We start from the raw sequence: 20,729 nt of genomic DNA on the forward strand, positions 1-20,729 counted from the left end.
TGATTGTATTTGATGAATTCGTGTGGTTGATCTTTTATGAGATTGATAGTAATTGTCTGTGCTAGTGTGCTGTGTGTGTTGGTCCAGTGAGACCTTGAGACCTGCGTGTATTTAGAGATAGTTTGTTCCTCTGTAAGTCAGTTTGCTGCTGTCCTGTTTTAGGGACAATTGTACAGCTTTAATTTTGTTCTTTGTAATTGGTTTGGAGTACACCTAGTATTCCATTTAATTCATTTTATTTGCTGACCAAAAAAAATCCAGACCAAGTTTAGGGAGAGAGAGTTTGCACAGGTCTTTAGTCATGAGCTTCTCGTCTGGTTCAAGTTCAACCTGATTATCATATATTCCTGAGCTATGAAGGTGATCATGGTCTTATAGAATGGATTCTATCAAGGTTTTTCGAGGTTCTTCAATTTTGCTGTAATAAAGAAAATTAAACGGTGAAAGTTTCAAAGAAAATAGCCTCCTATAACCAATTAATGCTTGAAGCAAACTTAGTTCCAATAGTGCTCCACTATGGTATACTGACAGAACAAAATTTTCTGAAGTTCATTCCTAGATGCATTTAAAGGTGTTGATTTGATAAGTGGAGTACAAACCAAGAGAAAAAAGGTGTTGTGATGAAAATAACAATACTTTCACTCAATGCTCATAGACATAATGGCCCAATTGACTAGATTCGTAAATTTGTCAAATGAGTTTGTAATACTTTGAACTGATTGAGTTGTATAATTTTTAGTTGTAATCTGATTGAGTTGTATAATTTTTGTTTTTCTTACTCATATCCTTCATTATTTTGAACTTTCAATGTTTTACTTTCATGTAAAAGATCCCATAAAACTTGATCATTATTCATTATATAGTTCCATTGATGCTTTGTATTCCACTATTCATCCCGAGAAAGAAATATATTTGTATGTATTACTTGTTTGACTTGACTTGATGAATATGATTATGGATTTATGGAATGTTTTATTTTTTTTATTAATTTGATATGATATGAAATTATGAGTGAATCACGGTGAGTAGGGATTAGGGAATGTTGATATATCATTTAAAAGTTTTGAACTTTATGTGCAAAGCCCTATTAATCAATTTTTGGGTAGCTTCTAGGTTTTAGAATTGATTCCGAGGAAATAAAAGCTGATCAAAACATTTGAACTTCTAGCTTAGTCACTTATCCTAGATACACTTGTGATTGGGTTTTTTGTTTATGCTTGAATAGGTCTAATTGAATTTTATCAGAAAAAAGGACATAGAAGTAATGATGTGGGTAGGTTTGATGTTTGATTGGCTTGTGTTAATATGGTTTTCGATCGTTTCAGATTTCTTCGATGGGAAAGAAAAAGACGGACGATGCAGGCCAGTCTACGAAGGCCAAAGCTAGTAGCAAAGATGCTCCTAAGAAAGAAAAAATTTCTGTCTCTGCCATGCTGGCCAGTATGGATGAAAAGCCTGATAAAGCCAAAAAAGTAGCTTCTTCCTCCAATAAGCCCAAGCCAAAACCGAAAGCTTCTACTTACACTGATGGTATTGATCTTCCTCCCTCTGATGATGATGATGACGATCTATCTGAAGATGAGTCCAAACAGTCCAGACCTGATTTCAAGCCACTTGAAGTGTCTGTTACAGACAAAGAGTTGAAAAAACGTGAGAAGAAAGATATTTTGGCTGCCCATGCTTTGAGCAGGCAAAGAAGGAAGCTCTTAGGGATGATCATGATGCTTTTACTGTTGTCATTGGAAGCCGGGCTTCAGTGCTTGATGGAGAAGATGATGCTGATGCTAATGTTAAAGATATAACGGTGGAAAATTTTTCTGTGTCTGCTCGAGGTAAGGAACTTCTGAAAAATACATCGGTGAAGATATCTCATGGGAAGCGATATGGTTTGGTTGGGCCCAATGGAATGGGCAAGTCCACACTATTGAAGCTTCTTGCTTGGAGGAAGATACCAGTACCTAAAAATATCGATGTCCTTCTGGTTGAGCAGGAGATAGTTGGGGATGATAAAACAGCACTTGAAGCTGTTGTTTCAGCTAATGTTGAACTTGTTAATGTTCGACAAGAAGTTGCTGCTCTCACAAATGCAGCTTCTGTTGAGGAAAGTGTAGATAAAGATAATAATTTGGAGGAAGATGAAGCAGGAGAAAAGTTAGCAGAGCTGTATGAAAAATTGCAGCTGATGGGGTCTGATGCTGCTGAATCTCAGGCATCAAAGATATTAGCTGGTTTGGGTTTTACAAAGGATATGCAGGGCCGTCCTACAAAATCCTTTAGCGGTGGCTGGAGGATGAGAATTTCTTTAGCTCGAGCACTTTTTGTGCAGCCAACTCTATTACTGCTTGATGAACCCACAAATCATCTTGACCTGAGGGCTGTTCTCTGGTTGGAAGAGTACTTGTGCCGTTGGAAAAAAACTTTGGTGGTTGTCTCTCATGATAGGGATTTCCTGAATACAGTATGCATTGAGATTATTCATCTCCATGATTTGAAGCTTCATCTCTATCGTGGAAACTTTGATGATTTTGAGAGTGGGTATGAACAGCGTCGTAAAGAGATTAATAAGAAGTATGAGATTTATGACAAGCAAATGAAAGCGGCTAAAAGGAGTGGAAACCGGGCTCAACAAGAGAAGGTGAAGGATCGAGCTAAGTTTGCAGCAGCTAAGGAAGCATCTAAAAACAAGGGTAAGGGCAAGGGCAAGGTTGATGAGGATGAGATCGCACCAGAGGCACCACAGAAATGGAGGATTACAGTGTTGAGTTCCACTTTCCTGAACCTACTGAGCTCACACCTCCACTTATGCAACTTATTGAAGTGAGCTTCAGCTACCCAAACCGAGAGGATTTCAGACTCTCAAATGTTGATGTTGGCATTGATATGGGGACTCGTGTTGCCATTGTTGGGCCTAACGGAGCTGGAAAATCTACACTGCTAAATCTTCTGGCTGGTGATTTGGTTCCATCTGAAGGTGAAGTTCGAAGGAGTCAGAAGTTGAGGATAGGAAGATATTCCCAACACTTTGTGGACCTTCTGACAATGGATGAAACTCCTGTGCAGTACCTTCTCCGTCTCCACCCAGACCAGGAGGGACTTAGCAAGCAAGAGGCTGTTCGTGCAAAGCTTGGTAAGTTTGGGCTGCCTAGTCATAACCATCTTACCCCTATTGTGAAACTATCAGGAGGGCAAAAAGCTCGGGTGGTCTTCACGTCGATATCCATGTCAAAACCTCACATTTTATTGTTAGATGAACCCACAAATCATCTGGATATGCAAAGTATTGATGCATTGGCTGATGCATTGGATGAATTCACTGGAGGAGTTGTTCTTGTTAGTCATGATTCAAGATTGATATCACGTGTTTGTGACGATGAAGAAAGGAGTCAAATATGGATTGTTGAGGATGGCACTGTCAGAAATTTCCCTGGAACATTTGAGGATTACAAGGATGATTTGCTGAAAGAGATTAAAGCTGAAGTTGATGATTAAGCCTCCTTTGATGAAAACAATTCATTTATGGCGATTGGTGACAATTTCCCAATATATATCTTTATCTATGCACTTGCCTCTCATGTATTTTTCTGATAAAGAGACTTCCCTCTGGCAGATACCACATTTTTGCCTCCCCTTTCCCTGTTTTTTGGTCTTCTATTTTACTACAGAGTGAAATTATAATGCGGGATATGCTACCGATGCGTTTAGTGAGACTCAATTTCTGGTGTACCAAGATTATATGTTAGGAACGTGTGGTTCAATTGTTAAAGGTCTGAATAAACTTCTGATTATTGGAAAAATTGCTGATGCTGTTTTTATTTTGTCACATTGAATCAGATTATGTATTGATTCAAATTTTGGAAGGTCATCAATAGAGTGAGATCTATAAAATTATAGAATTACCTGTGTACTTTTTGCTATAAAGATCTTTGAAGAAAGTTTTAGTTATGTGTGATGATGTTTTTCCTCTGTTTCGTTGTTTGTTTTTACATCTATGATAATTTCGGTCAGAAGTTGAAATTGGAGCTATGATAATTTCGGTCAGAAGTTGAAATTTATTGTTTGCGTACTCTGCCATTACATCTTATGGTGTTGCAGATCACTAGCTCCAAAAGTCTTACTGTAAGTATTCAAAATTTGAAATATTGAACTGTCAGATCTAGTAGAAGTTTTCTAGATGTTTTTTCTTCTTTTTCTCCCCTGTTTGAGTTCCTGGTCTCATCATTCATGTGTTGTTGGATTGTCCCTCAATTTATTTTACTGAGCAAATAGATAGCAATTTATGGAGCTTCTCATATTGATTGATGCTTACAGGAGAGCTTCAACCAAACATTTTAGAACAGTCTTTCGGTATTTTGGTTATGTTAGAGATGATAGAAAAACTGGTGTGAACCCATTGTATGTGAGCTTGTAGCAAATCTATCTATATAGATACAATTCAGAAGCCTTTACAAGAAGAGAATGGATGATGTGTCCCTTTCTTATGCAAAGCTGATTTTGTTATGATTTTTTTTTGTTATAATTTGTGGTGTTAACACGTGGATTCACAGAATTCTTTCCTGGTTTTTTGATGGATCTAATCTAATATGTGTATTGGTTTGGATGTGTCGATGTAAGGACAAGGTTTAGAGTGTATGAAGAACTGCATATAACACGTGTATGCCGATGAATTGTTTGGGCCATGAATATAACACGTGTATGTGAGCGGAGTTGTCTTTCCGTCCCCTGTAGCAGGGACACTTTTTCGGGAAGAAATCAGAATCAGAATGGTGCCTTGAGGTGTCTTCCTCACCTTAACTTGCGTACAGAATTCAACAAGTATCACTGCTAGAACTTGACTTTGGAGAAAAAAAAATCTGCCATCAGCCTTTCCGATTTCAACGCGCTTCACTGCCAGATCTTGACTTTGAAAAATAGGAAGGGTTGTCATCTGAAAATTCAAGTGGCCTTTGACAATGCCCCTGCTTTCATTGGCGGCGAGTATGCATGCGCTGAGAAGGTTTGAATCGATAACCCACATAGTGGACCAGTGGCTTAATTATGAAGCCCATGTGATGTTTGACTTTTGAACCTGCAGTTGCAGCTCTTGAACCAGTCGGTGGACTTACGAGCTGGCTTTGGCAGTGGTGATGGTAAAATGCTACCCAAACGACATTTTTTTTTATGCGTTCAATGCTGAAATCTTCCTCCTCTTTTCTGCAGCGTCCATTTCTAGGGGAAGGCTTGCCGGATTTAATGAAGATGGAGATTGAGGAGGCGAAGATGGTGGCTGAAGGGGAGTGCACGAGCATGCTTTTGGCCACGAATCAACCCTGTTTTGCTTTGCCAGCTATCAAGCAAACATTAATTTATGAATCCCTGCATGCGGCACGCGTGAAAGTGGCACATTGCAGGATGAATTCAAAAACAGATATCTATCCAACCTATTTCTCTCTCCTCTCTGTTTATTGTGGTAGTATCCCTAACGGAAGCGTCCCAGCCTGGGTAATAACTATGCCATGTCCTCACGGAAGTGTTTAACATTCGAGGGATATTCACGGTGGCCGGTTTGTGGTGTCGAACATCTGAAATGAGATCAGCTAAATCCCTCTTGACATGCGGAGTTCAAGATCCTGGAATCCAGAAATCGCTGCTCTGTCTTCTATGTCATGGGTCTCAAAAAGATCGTACAGGTAACATCTTGGCCTCTGAAATTCATTGCCTTCCATGTTCTTTTTTACTTGAGTAAACCCAAGCACTAATTTGCTTCTTACTTTTTGTGCTTTGATAAAGAATAAGGCATATCAGCTGGTGAAACAATAGTTACTATCAAATGTTTAATTGGTCTTATTTGACTGAAGATTGTAAGAAGCAAAATTATTTACCTCTCCCCAAGGATTGTACCTTATTATGTAAATATTTTTTTTTAGGTGGAGGAGGTGAAATCAACAAAGTGTGAGGGCTTGCAGGAAGGGAGGTTGATTGTGCAGATATGGAGGTTTGGGAGCTGGCCATATGGGATGCAATCAATGGTAAATGTTGCACTTGTGACTTTTTTATAATTTTACTCATTTGGTTTGAGGCTTTAGTTCTAAATGGTTGTGAATTCTGTTTTGCATGTGGGAGTTATGTTTGAGGAGCCTGGATCTGCGGTTAGAGTTGTCAAGCTCACACATACTGGTGTGCCTGAAGAAGAGATGTTAATGTTTGCTTACTATGGGTTTGTTTGATGTAATTGCAATGTTTGTTTTGGACAGTTGAATAACGTAGGTTACTACTTGATTATGGAGGTATGGAAATTTCAATGCGGTTGAGAACACTTTCAAAAGAATAACAGTTTGGCCATGGCTGCTTGTAGGTGAGGACGACAAAGTTTTTTTGGGATAGATAGCTACTGTGTTTGATGTCCATTTGAGTTTATTATTGTGCTCATTTAGGTTGAACCCTATAATAATATTTAGAATGCTAATGATTCTGTACAGGACTGCTGGATAACTGACTTAGCGAATTTCAGAGTTCAACGTGCTCTTCCCACAACCTTTTCAATGAGCAAGGTTCATATATGTAATCAACGTCTTCAAATTTATCTTTTCTAACCTGAAAAATGGTTCTCTGGGGATTTTATAACCATAGATTTGTATTTAGTTTGAAGAAAAGGGGTTGGTTGTGGCTTATATCAGGGAAGAGGGACAAATAACCCTTTGTCTTGTTCCCATTTTTATCTTTCATAGGTTTAAATCATTTCTTTGATCTAAGGCATATTATGATTTGTTTTCCCACGGTATGCTAAGGAATGAAGAACTTTAGAGATTTCAAAAACAAGATTAGAGATAATGTGTGAATTTATTGATGAGAGTCATATTATTTAGTAACATGAATGTTTGCAACCCGTAATGAAATGATGTGCCCTTTGAAATTTGTGATTGGTTCTATCAGTTCCTATTTTGGATACTTCGTCTTATATTTTAGATTATAGATGCCTTAGCAAGCTAACTGTGTTATGTGCTCTATAGTTGTGCATTCTCTGTGTGGGAGCATTACATGATTGAACAATTTTGTTTACATGCTTAAATGCTTTGGATGCTATGGAAGGAAAACATACCAGTTTTATGACGTGAAATTTGTGTTGCAGATGTGGCCAACCTTGATAGTGAAAGGAAAAGCAGGACTAGACAACATTCAGCATGTTCAATCTTTTAGAACCTATATGAGCCTCAACCAGAACCAATATACGTTTCTTTTTTTTTTGTGTTATTTTTTACTAAATTTAATATTGATCATCATTTTACTATTTGTTTAAAATTAGCTTATATCACTTCTGACAGCCATTCTTTTGCTCATTATAAAAGAGATTGCTATAAAGTATGTTTTAGAACATTCCTCTATAAGAGTGCATTATATCTAGATAGGAAAGGAGAAGAGTTATTATTTAGCTTCTGATTAATTCTATGTTATGGAAATGAGGTGGGTAGCTTAAGATTATAACTGAGTTCTTATTTTTGTCACTTTTCATTTTTTAACTCAATTTGCAATGTTACAACAGGTTATCAACGAGTGGGAAGGTTTGAATCAACTAGATTAGAGGGTTGTCCGTTTTATCATTGTTAAGGTCCAAAAAGAGGGTTAGGGAAGGCAAGTGACAACAACTAATGGACTGAAACTTCATAGTGGAATCGACATATATACAAGGGTTAGAAATAGAAAGCAAGAAATGATCAACTATGAAAGAGACTAGCAAGTTAATTTTATCTAGCAACTATTGAAACCTATTAATTTGGTGGTGAATCTTATCCTTTCAAGTCATCGTGTTCCCATGGAACTTTGCTGCTATTTGTTGCTCACTGTTAGGTCAAGCAGGTTTATCCAGATGAAGTTCTCTTAATTAGGTTTCGAGCTGGCTAATAGTACCTATATCACATACATGTAGTACAAGTGCAAAGTACAAATTGTTCACCCTTATGCGATTACTTATACTTATAGAATATGACTGAATCATTCCTTCATTCAATAATGAAGTTTGTGCGTAAAAAAAAGTTCAGATTTTGATTGAGAAGAGTAAAGGAAATCATATTGGATGAGATTTTTCAGATAATTATTTTATGCAATTTAGTAGCTGCTTAATGTTATTTTACTGATGTTGACAGGGATGAGTTAAGATAATCTAGATTTTATGTTTTGCAGCTATGAGATGATATGGATGGTTCCCAAGAAGTGAAAATGGGAGGCGATGTTTTCAAATGATAGTGAAAATTATGAGGAATAAAAAATATTCATGTAAAAATATGGTCTATATTTATTTATGTTCAAACTTTAAATTGAAGGGCAAAAAAACTCACACGGGGTGCAACGTTTACATGAAATAGTTTCATGTTAAAATTAGTAGAAAAATAAAATTTAATACAACTGAAACATCTTTCTATTTTTTTATATGTAAATTACAGGGTAAAAAGCTTTCATGGTGAGTAATATTCTACATAAAAAAATTCATGTTGAAATACATTTAAATGAAAATATTTTCATGTACAAATTAATGAAATATAAATTTTAATAAAATTTCACCACTTTACAATATAAATTCATGTTAATTAGAAGTGCATTGTATAATAATGTGCAAATGAAAGGGTAAATGCTCTTACAGGGAGTAACATTTTACAAGAAAATATTGACGTGTTAAAAATAATATGAAGATAAATTTCATAGTGTGTTTTTTATAATGTTTTGATAATTTTAGAACTAATTGTATACAATTTGATGGTAAATCATGTAGTACGAGTATTAAATAATAGTAATACATATATATATATATATATACTAATGTTTAAATTTTAAAAAATTCTCATGGGATGAGTATTCTACATAAAATATTTCATATTATAACTAATATAAAAAAAACATTTCATACTGTGGAGATCAGATCAATTTACTGCATCATGACATATGGTTTTTGAATGGAAATAGTTTTAAAATACCAAAAAATATTAATCTAAATGTTGATGAAGGAGTACGGGCTTATTCAGGTGTAAGCATTAAGTTAATAGTGTTACTTATGCATTGATAATGTAAAAAAAACTTAATTTACATTTTATATAATTTTCAAAAAATTAATCAGGTGATTATTCAATTACAAAAGTTGTTTTTTAGAGCAAAAAAGATTTATTCAAATTCAAAGGAAAGTACAATCCCACACGAAGGGAGGAAAGAAAAAAGAGAGACGCAAAACCAACCCAAAGAACAAAGAAAACCCAACAGAGAGAAACAAGACAAGCGCAAGCCAAAAACCTGCCTCACCAACAAGCACCCACAAGAGCCCCAAAACCAAAAAAAAAAAAAAACCAAGAGCCGGCCACCAAACGCCTACAAGCCAACAAGCCAATTCTCTATGTGTATAGTACGGGTCAAACTCCTTTTATGTTTATATTTTGTCTATAATGTGAATTGTTATGACTTTGCATGTTTAGTAAAATGGTGAACATATATTTGCATGTCCTATGATTAAAATACTGTTTTTTATTTAGTTAAATTAGTTATTACTATGCAATTATCAGTAAGTTGTCAATCTTATTTGTTTTGAAATAAATCCTATAGATAGCTTCATGAATTTATACAGATGTGTGAAGTAAATTAACATTCTTACTTGTGAGTACATAACAAAATATACTTTTTAATTTCTGATCTTATAATTGTATATTATATAATTTTGAAAACATTTATCTTCAAATTAAACAATAGAAATAAGTGTTATATCTTTACTTAAAAAAAATAAAACATACTCTATATTTAATTTCAAAAAAAAAATGATGCAAATTTATCTCGTGCATAGCACAGCATAGATTCTAGTCTAATTACATATGCAGCTGCAATCATGCTTTTGTGTGTGACTTTCTCCATAAGTCTCTCTTCTCTCTCATCTCACTCTTACATTTCACTATTCATCTTCCCCTCTTTCTCTCTAAGATTTCCTCTCCAACAATTCAACATCCCCCCTACCCCACTTATGTGCTCTACTTTTGTCTTCTTTTAGTTCTATATATTTAGACTTTAGTTTCCTCAAAACTGTAGGCTTCCAATACTTGTATGTATGTTTGTTTTTTCATTTGGGTTACAAATCCTAGTTGAGAACCATCTTGTAACAAGTTCAGTTTTGTTCCAGAAACCGCCAGATTGAATCATATACCATGAACTTGTGATGACCCCAAATGGTTATATACGTGAGGCTACTGTCGTGACCCCAAATGGTTTGTTGAAATGGCTTCAAGCATATTCTGCAAAGATGGGCAAGAGAAAGCGCTAAGAGCGTATAGAACAACTTTATGATAGAGATACCACGCGTTTCCACACGATTCGGGATAAGTATAACTATCAGAATAGGATAGAGAATCACTTTGTGGTAGATGCCACAAACCAAATTGGTGGCATTTGTGTAAACGTGTGCATGAGCATTTCTTCTGCGCTTCCCCTTAATGCAATGCCTTCAATACAAAGACTAAATTGGCTGCAGAGAATCTAAATTCGTTGAAGCATATCATCATGCATTGGCTGTAGAGAATTTGAATTCGTTGAAGCATATATTCACGCGTCTTCGGTTAAGAATAGAACTTCTTTTGAAAAGCTTAAGCAATTTTCGTGATTCCATTGGCTAATTAGTGTTCCAATTGTTCTATTATTCTTTCCTTTTCTCTCATCCCTAAACTTCAATCCCTAATTTCGTTCATTAATCATGATGCATTCATCTCTTGTGCACATTGACTTGATGGTGAAAATACATTTAGCTACTTGTCCCAAGTTAATGTGTGATATTGGCAGAAAATTCGTGCGTTGTTAGAGTGCACCTAAATTAGAATTTACTTTGCGTATTCTGTAAATATTATCCCCCAAAAAATAATTTAACATTATTTTAGAAAATCGGCCCTATTAATTTTAGAAAATGAAAAATGAAATTTTTTATTAAAAATGTATTAAATCCATTATTTGTATTCTGAACTTTGTACTTGCGATTTTAATTAAATCCTCTGTTACTCTTTATTCAGAAAAAAAATAAAATATATATCTTTTTATAATATTTTTTATTTAAGGTTTATAAAAAAAATTGCACTAATGTTAACAAGATATATAAACTTATTTAACTAAATTTTATCAAAATTCATATAACTTGTCACATTTCATTTAATAAAAATTAATAAATAATCTGAAACAAGTTAAAACTCTTTTAAAAAAAAAGTTAAAACTAAAAAAAATTCCACAGACTAAAATAAATGAACAATATTTGTTTATATTTTGCTTGCAATAATACATTCCCTTATCATTGCGCAATTGCAGGAAAGTATAAAATGAACAAAAATAATTCAGTCTACTCTTGCGTAGATTATTAAGTTCTCTATGAATCACCTCTCAATAAAATAATAGGTGAGAGGAGAATTACTTCATAATACTGTTATCAAGCACCTCATAAAACAAAGCAGTCTGACAATTGGGAATGTCTAATTCATTTTTATTTTGTACTATCAAGAAAATAGAATAATCTGGGCATGTTCCTCTTTCTAGGTTGTCTAAAACATATTAATATGGAATCACTAAACAAATGTTCTACCAAGTGATGGAGCACTCATACGGAGGAGTGCAAACTTTATCCAAATCCATTGTTTAAAAATTACTAAACAAGTGGTGTGGAAGATGGGTTAGTTGTGGTAATTGTGGAGTCTAAAGGAAAAGGCTGCGCAATCGGGCTTGATGGTGTTTATCGGGGAGACAGGGGAGTTTATGGGCCGAGGAGCAAGACACCAAGAGATATCGACGCCTCATCTTAACCCAAAACCTTAAGGCATTAGGTTTATGGGTCACATCTCTTATAAACTCTTCTCCTCACCCATACTTAAACAATGTGTGACTCCAACTCCGCACTTGAATTCTCAACAATCTCCCTCTCAAGTTCGAGTCACCTCCCATGGCTCCCCTCCGCGGAAGCTTATCCACTCTTGCACCGCCGTTCGCTTCAACGCTTCAACGGAACCCGCCGCCTAGCCACACCGCTAGGAAGACTTTCGACACAAGGAGTTGTAACCATGGCTACACCAACCATCGGCTCTGATACCACTTGTTGGGGAGACAGGGGAGTCCATGGGCCGAGGAGCAAGACACCAAGAGATATCGACGCCACATCTTAACCCAAAACCTTAAGGCATTAGGTTTAGGGTCACATCTCTTATAAACTCTTCTCCTCACCCATACTTAATCAATGTGGGACTCCAATTCCACACTTTAATTCTCAACAGTTGGACTGTTGGTGGAGGTTGGGCGATGACTGAAAATTAGAGTGGGAAGAGAAAGAAGGAAGAAGAGAATAAAAAAAATGATAAGAGAATTTTGAAAGATTAAAGTTAATATGAAAATTACACATTGACACTTATATTTGCCTAGATATATAGAATTGCCACGTGAGTTGGTGATTGGGTAAAATATATTTAAAAAATATTTTGTGACGTCATTAGACTATTTTAATTCAAACAAAAATTTTAAAGATAAAAAATGATGAAATGTTTTTCAATTACCATTTTATATTCGTATGTATAAGTTAGATTAAAAAAAACATATTTAGCTCTATAAAAACTTTATCCTTTAAATAATACATGGACAATGTCCATATTAAAGGTACAAAAATAACCCCCCACAATAGGGGTGTCCACTGGACGGGTTCGGTCGGATCCGGGCCAAAACGTCGGTTTTGGTCGGGTGAAATTACACCAAACCAAAGCCCGCCGCCGTCCGCCCATCACCATCGGATTTGTCGGGTTTGGTTTCATCGGTTAAACGGTTAGATCTGTCAGGTACAACGGTTGTTGATCCAAGAAAAAAATCACAAAAAAGAGAAGGAGATGAGGAGTTCCAGGCAAAAATTCATAAAATCACATCTAATATACATAAATCCTGACTTCCTTGATAAATCAACATAAATGATAGTACAAAATTCCAGATCTATATATCTCAGACACGAAAGAAATACAAAATACAAAATCAATCAAGATCTTCACCACTATGGTGTTGAATGCAATCCCTCCGACAACGTCTTCACCATCGATGAAACCATGGCAACCGACAACAAAACCCCTCAACCGCGATGAGATCGCTTTTGCTGCGATGAAATCTCTCTGTTGACGATCGGGATCGCTTCCTCCACCTCAGAAGGAGAAGGAGGTGGAGCCATGGAGGTGTGGACTTGCTGTGATACACGATGGTTGGACTTGGAGGCTAGGGTTGAGGCTTGAGAGGTGATGGAGTGGCGGCTGAGGCTTGAGTGAGAGAGGTGGAGGCTTAGTGAGAGAAATACAGAGGTGGTGGAGGCTAGGGTTGAGGCATGAGAGGTGGTGGAGTGGCGGCTGATGCTTGAGAGTGGTGGAGGTTTAGTGAGAGAATCAGAGAGTGGAGGCTTGAGTGAGGCTTGGGTTTCTGAGAGAGTACATATCTGAATATATAGGGTAGGGTTAGTGAATGTGGGTTGGGTTGTGGGATTGGGCTGGCCGGCTGGGCTTGTAACTTTTTTTTTTTAAGAGTTGGTTCGGTCGGTTCGGTCGGGCTTGAGCCCTAACCGAGACCGACCAACTTAAACCACTACAAACCGTTTTTTTTTCACCCGGTCCACCCGAACCCCGACCTGGACCGCCCGGTTTTGCCAAAAAGGCCTCGGTTTGGGCGGTTTCGGTTCGGGCCAAGCCCGTTTGGACAGGCCTACCCCACAATACCACACCTACAAAGTACAACCCTAAACAAAATAGAGCATAGGAGATTCCAATTAAATTGCATCCTAATACCTTTAGAACCAACAAAACCCCCCACATGACTGATAAAATAAATTAAAAGCTTCAAATCAACAAAAGATTGAAAAACTATAAAAAAATAACCACAATCACTCAAGAAATTAAACTAACCTAGATCAGCATTCCCAAAAAATGATTAAATACCAATTTACTCTATTAAATCTAGTGGTAGGTTCAAAGCTCATATCACTTTAGAGAAAGGTGCATAGAATTAATCCACTACCAGTTTTGAAGGGCATAAAGAACAACCTTCGTCATGAAATCTCTTGATTTAGTTTGGCAGTCTCATGACCTTTTCATTGCAATGAGATTTAGGTAACAAGATTTAGGGAATTGTTATTAGGACCCCCCGACATCTATTTTGACCCCCCGCACAACTATTTTTAATTTTCGCTCGCACTTTAAAAGTGTTTTTGAAAGTGCGTTACCGACGCACTTTGAAAGTGCGTTATGGACGCACCTCTAAAATGCGTTATGGTCTCACTTTGAAAGTACGTAAAAAAATGTTTTTGCAATTTAAAAGGGGTTCAAATAGCTGTGGGGGGGTCTCAATAACAATACCCAAAGATTTTCCCACATATGACAAATGTTCTTCCTGAATCTAGATTGATAATTTTCCTCTAACTTTGTTGATGGTGCACGACCTTGGAAAATTATATCGGGACGATGGTGATGCACTAGTACGACGAGGAGGTACATGCAAATTAAAATAACTATAACGCTCAAGTTAGTATGAGTGCATAGAGATAATCTCAAAGTCATAGAAGAACAATGAGTTAGCAAAATGAGTAATGCTTATATCAATTAACATCCAAACATGTATTTAGATATGATGGTCATTACATTCGTGATTCAAAATCTTGGGAAAAGTCTTAATAATGACTTCTAAGATGATGATTATCTTTGAATAACCTTGTGATGTTTCATTTTTTAGGCTAGTTTTATTTGGTTGGCTGATCTCTAAGCGAGATTTTCCTTATCTCAATCATCTCGCGCAACCAACATAATGTTCACCGAGTTGTGAAACCTTTGAAGGGAATGAAACAAAAGTTAATAATATAAAGAAAAATTAATTGGAAATGAGAATAATATTATGTATGAATCCACATATAACAAAATGCTAAATATTCATCTGTATCATGGACCAAATTAGAAGATTTTCATCTAAAATGGCGATAAAAAGGAATTGAAATTAAATAAGCAAAACTCAATAAAAAACGAATCTTGTACCAAAAATGTGATTTTGGGGCCAAAAGAGATCAATGATGGCATAAAAAGACAAAAATAAAAAAGAGAAGTTTAACACTATGTGGCTTTATTTAGATTGTGAGGTGGGACCAAAAGTCATGCTTGTAGGACTGTGGACCCTTCTCAGATTTGAAAACAACTGGAATGTAAAAGGTTGCAATGGAGACGACACCCCATAAAAGGTATAACGGGAGCTCTCAAACGATAAAAATGAGCACTGCCGCACTGGATTCGTGTGTTACCATTCACTTTCATGAGTTTACTCACACGATGAATGACAATACCTAAAACCAGGATGAAGTCGTTTTTATCCATTCCACTACCACCACTCCTACACACCTACTCATTCTTTTCATGTTTTTTTTTTTAAATTGAATTTATCCCAAAAATATTAATTAAATAAATCGTAAAATATTAGTATTATTACTCAACATTTGTGTAACACATTTATAAACTAAGTAGCTTGAAGTAGTGGCATAGCTATTCATCCCTGCCCTTGAGGGTTTGATTTTCAGTTATTGTGAATTGAAAAATTTCATTGATCAATCTCCTATAATTTAGTGCGTGATTAATTGTGAGACGATGAATTAATCTCACAACTATTAAAAACGTCTAAATCACCTATGCGAGTAACTTTCTGCCCAAGCATATGAACTACTAATAAATTTATTTATAAAGATTTGACACATATTATATTTCTTGATACATAATTTGAAAACATATAAAAATGAATAAATCGATTTTTTTTCCAATTTTAATACTATGTGGAATCACTTATAGGAAGGAAACCAATCCACCTTGACATTCTTTGAATTTTATGGACTAATAAAATTCAAGTTGAAAATGCACAAAGAGTACGCAAACAATTAATTTCAACTTCTGACCGAAATTATAATAGCTCCAATTCCCCTGAACACGTTAGTGATAAAAACAAACAACGAAACAGAGGAAAAACATCATCACACAAAACTAAAACTTTCTTCAAAGATATTTATAGCAAAAAGTACACAGGTAATTCTATAATTTTATAGATCTCACTCTATTGATGACCTTCCAAAATTTGAATCAATACATAATCTGATTCAATGTGACAAAATAAAAACAACATCAGCAATTTTTCCAATAATCAGAAGTTTATTCAGACCTTTAACAATTAAACCACACGTTCCTAACATATAATCTTGGTACACCAGAAATTGAGTCTCACTAAACGCATTCGTAGCATTTCCCGCATTATAATTTCACTATGTAGTAAAATAGAAGACCAAAAAACAGGGAAAGGGGAGGCAAAAATGTGGTATCTGCCAGAGGGAAGTCTCTTTATCAGAAAAATACATGAGAGGCAAGTGCATAGATAAAGATATATATTGGGAAATTGTCACCAATCGCCATAAATGAATTGTTTTCATCAAAGGAGGCTTAATCATCAACTTCAGCTTTAATCTCTTTCAGCAAATCATCCTTGTAATCCTCAAATGTTCCAGGGAAATTTCTGATAGTGCCATCCTCAACAACCAATATTTGACTCCTTTCTTCATCGTCACAAACACGTGATATCAAGCTTGAATCATGACTAACAAGAACAACTCCTCCAGTGAATTCATCCAATGCATCAATACTTTGCATATCCAGATGATTTGTGGGTTCATCTAACAATAAAATGTGAGGTTTTGTCATGGATATCGACGTAAAGACCACCCGAGCTTTTTTCCCTCCTGATAGTTTCACAATAAGGGTAAGATGGTTATGACTAGGCAGCCCAAACTTACCAAGCTTTGCACGAACAACCTCTTGCTTGCTAAGTCCCTCCTGGTCTGGGTGGAGACGGAGAAGGTACTGCACAGGAGTTTCATCCATTGTCAGAAGGTCCACAAAGTGTTGGGAATATCTTCCTATCCTCAACTTCTGACTCCTTCGAACTTCACCTTCAGATGGAACCAAATCACCAGCCAAAAGATTTAGCAGGTAGATTTTCCAGCTCCGTTAGGCCCAACAATGGCAACACGAGTCCCCATATCAATGCCAACATCAACATTTGAGAGTCTGAAATCCTCTCGGTTTGGGTAGCTGAAGCTCAGTTCAATAAGTTGCATAAGTGGAGGTGTGAGCTCAGTAGGTTCAGGAAAGTGGAACTCAACATTGTAATCCCTCCATTTCTGTGGTGCCTCTGGTGCGATCTCATCCTCATCAACCTTGCCCTTGCCCTTACCCTTGTTTTTAGATGCTTCCTTAGCTGCTGCAAACTTAGCTCGATCCTTCACCTTTTCTTGTTGAGCCCGGTTTCCACTCCTTTTAGCCGCTTTCATTTGCTTGTCATAAATCTCATACTTCTTATTAATCTCTTTACAACGTTGTTCATACCCACTCTCAAAATCATCAAAGTTTCCACGATAGAGATGAAGCTTCAAATCATGGAGATGAATAATCTCAATGCATACTGTATTCAGGAAATCCCTATCATGAGAGACAACCACCAAAGTTTTTTTCCAACGGCACAAGTACTCTTCCAACTAGAGAACAACCCTTAGTGCAAGATAATTTGTGGGTTCATCAAGCAGTAATAGAGTTGGCTGCACAAAAAGTGCTCGAGCTAAAGAAATTATCATCCTCTAGCCACCGCTAAAGGATTTTGTAGGACGGCCCTGCATATCCTTTGTAAAACCCAAACCAGCTAATATCTTTGATGCCTGAGATTCAGCAGCATCAGACCCCATCAGCTGCAATTTTTCATACAGCTCTGCTAACTTTTCTCCTGCTTCATCTTCCTCCATATTATTATCTTTATCTACACTTTCCTCAACAAAAGCTGCATTTGTGAGAGCAGCAACTTCTTGTCGAACATTAACAAGTTCAACATTAGCTGGAACAACAACTTCAAGTGTTATTTTATCATCCCCAACTATCTCCTGCTCAACCAGTAGGACATCGATATTTTTAGGTACTGGTATCTTCCTCCAAGCAAGAAGCTTCAATAGTGTGGACTTGCCCATTCCATTGGGCCCAACCAAACCATATCGCTTCCCATGAGATATCTTCACCGATGTATTTTTCATAAGTTCCTTACCTCGAGCTGACACAGAAAAATTTTCCACCGTTATATCTTTAACATTAGCATCAGCATCATCTTCTCCATCAAGCACTGAAGCTCGGCTTCCAATGACAACAGTAAAAGCATCATGATCATCCCTAAGAGCTTCCTTCTTTGCCTGCTCAACAGCATGGGCAGCCAAAATATCTTTCTTCTCACGTTTTTTCAACTCTTTGTCTGTAAAAGACACTTCAAGTGGCTTGAAATCAGGTCTGAACTGTTTGGACTCATCTTCAGATAGATCGTCATCATCATCATAAGAGGGAGGAAGATCAATACCATCAGTGTAAGTAGAAGCTTTCGGTTTTGGCTTGGGCTTATTGGAGAAAGAAGCTATTTTTTGGCTTTATCAGGCTTTTCATCCATACTGGCCAGCATGGCAGAGACAGAAATTTTTTCTTTCTCTAATATGCACAAATACTGGCCAGCAACAAGTTCTAACAAGCTTTGAGCTCCAACAAGAAAAACCCATTTTGTGCCTTTCATCCAGTATATTAAAAACCCAATGCAACATTGCTCTGAATTAACGGTATTAAATCATGCTGCAACAAATGAATTCATTACTAAAAAAGATAGCAAGGAACCCAATCCAACCATCCATCAAAACCTCTAAATTGAGCTGCTGATAACATATTATTGAGCCAAAAATAACATATTTAATCTGAATTTGTGCATATTGACAGAAGGTTCCTGTTTTGAATTGTTAAACTAGATGTCTGCTTGAACAACCCCCTTCCCTCGGCTCCTCCTAAACAATGTCTCTTGCATGAGAAACGCCCAGCAATTTCTGCGGCACGTGAATGTCTCTCTTCATGATGGAGGGGCGCTTGTGCTAACCGGTGCCATTGGCTCTGGAAAGTCAACTTTCTTGCCCATGTTAGTCGGGTTTTCCCATCCTTCTGCTGGTGAAATCCTTTGGAATGGCCACAACACTCCAGAATCTGTAATCTTCCAACAGTATAAGCTGCAGCTTGAGTTGATGAGACTGGGAAAATTGGCCAAGGAAAAGCAAAGGATGTTGCCTATGGGACAAAGGAAAAGGCTGCAACTTGGGAGATTGCTCGCAATTGATCACCTCATATGGTTGCTGGATGAGCCTTTAGTGGCATTAGATGATGAAGGTGTGAAGTTACTTGAGTAAGTTATTGCTGAGCACAAGAAACAAGGAGGAATGTGATTGAGGCGACTCACTTACCTATTGAGATAGAAGATTCCATGGGCTTGAGGCTTCCACCAAGGTTTCCAAGGAGGATGACTTCAGTGAATCAAGACTGGATTAAGTTATGGAATCAGTTATGCAAAATTTCATTGCTGACATTTCAGTCATCACTCATTTGTTTAGTTAGTTGTCTTTTATATTGTATGCTTATTGATCATGCTTGTATACTTGCAGTTTGATGGGTTCATGTATCTTCTATGAAACATTTTAAGAGCCTTGAGAACCACATTTCAATTGGGGTTTCAGGCTTCAGCTAAGAATGAGACAGTACAATTGTTCTAATCTCAAAAGAAAATTATTGCTTAAGTTTTTGTTGCTATGGAAATTTATACTTTCATAACATGGGAATTTCTATATTCACACTAATAGTTTATATTTGTATTCTTAATTTTACATTTCAAATACAAGAGAATTTTACAAAAGTAAAAGGATCAAAAGCTAAAAAAGAAAATAGAACAGCTCAAAAGAATACACAAGATAGAGATGATTACCATTTGCAGCAAATTACTAAAGATTTTAAGACAAAGGGAAAATTTGTCAGTTGCACCACTTAGACTAGCGACTAGAGCTATGATGAAGCAAACTGACTATGCGAGTTTTGAAATTTTCTTATAGTCATGTACTTTTTTTACATTTTTTATACCATTGGGCATGGACATCAATGAATAATAGCACACTTTTAATATGGTACGCCTTTTTTGTAATTTGTAGTAAAACAACCATTGATGGACATGCTTTTAGTATCCAAATATGTAAAAAATGAAAATGAAAAACTATTTGAAGCATAGATCCATCAAAACCATGATCGGTTAGATTAGAAATTGTCTTCAAGACACAATACAAGCCTCTTATTATAAATTGCATAAAACCTCAAATGGTTCAAAACTAATCAATTTCAATAATGATTCATGAACACAAAAAGGGAAAACATTAAAAAACACTCATTTTTCCTTCGCAATTCTTGTGGATTTTAATGAGAATTTAGCGGCGGATTGAAACACCCGCAAAGCTATTTACTGCAAATTTTCTTTGAAAATTTTTAAATCAAAACTTTCCTGCGGTTTTACTTACAAAATTTTCCTGCGAATATTTTTGAAGCCAAATCCCACGTAATTTGAAGAAAAATCAGCAAGAAAATGGGTGTTTTTTTATGCATGTCCAGTTGATGTGTTCATGAATTATTATTGAATCAATTTGACTTCTTGCCATTTACAAGATTAAACTTCTAGTAGTACATCATGTAAAATATTAACAGGTCACCTCCTCCATCTTAGTCAACACAGAGTAGACAATATCTACATATGCATGTATTTAGATGACAAATAAAGACACGAAGAGTCTTTACAATTTTAGTTGGCCGCACAGCTGCACAAATCTTCTTAAACGCCATGTC

General features: G+C 36.3%; 1 long non-coding RNA gene and 3 pseudogenes across 1 annotated transcript; 3 read left to right on the top strand and 1 right to left on the bottom strand.

The window, feature by feature from the left end:
• Positions 1-339: 339 nt before the first annotated feature.
• Positions 340-3,904, top strand: LOC130745205 (ABC transporter F family member 4-like; annotated as a pseudogene).
• A 2,135-nt stretch (positions 3,905-6,039) lies between these two features.
• Positions 6,040-7,335, top strand: LOC130745207 (uncharacterized). Its single transcript, XR_009021601.1, has 3 exons — positions 6,040-6,331; positions 6,456-6,527; positions 7,106-7,335. It is a non-coding gene; the product is annotated as an uncharacterized LOC130745207 (long non-coding RNA).
• An 8,696-nt stretch (positions 7,336-16,031) lies between these two features.
• Positions 16,032-18,603, bottom strand: LOC130744483 (ABC transporter F family member 4-like; annotated as a pseudogene).
• Positions 18,604-18,847: 244 nt separating this feature from the next.
• LOC130744484 (ABC transporter I family member 1-like) lies at positions 18,848-19,629 on the top strand (annotated as a pseudogene).
• Positions 19,630-20,729: the final 1,100 nt, after the last annotated feature.

The sequence above is a fragment of the Lotus japonicus genome, chromosome 3, assembly GCF_012489685.1.
Source record: "Lotus japonicus ecotype B-129 chromosome 3, LjGifu_v1.2".
Classification (NCBI taxonomy): domain Eukaryota; kingdom Viridiplantae; phylum Streptophyta; class Magnoliopsida; order Fabales; family Fabaceae; genus Lotus; species Lotus japonicus.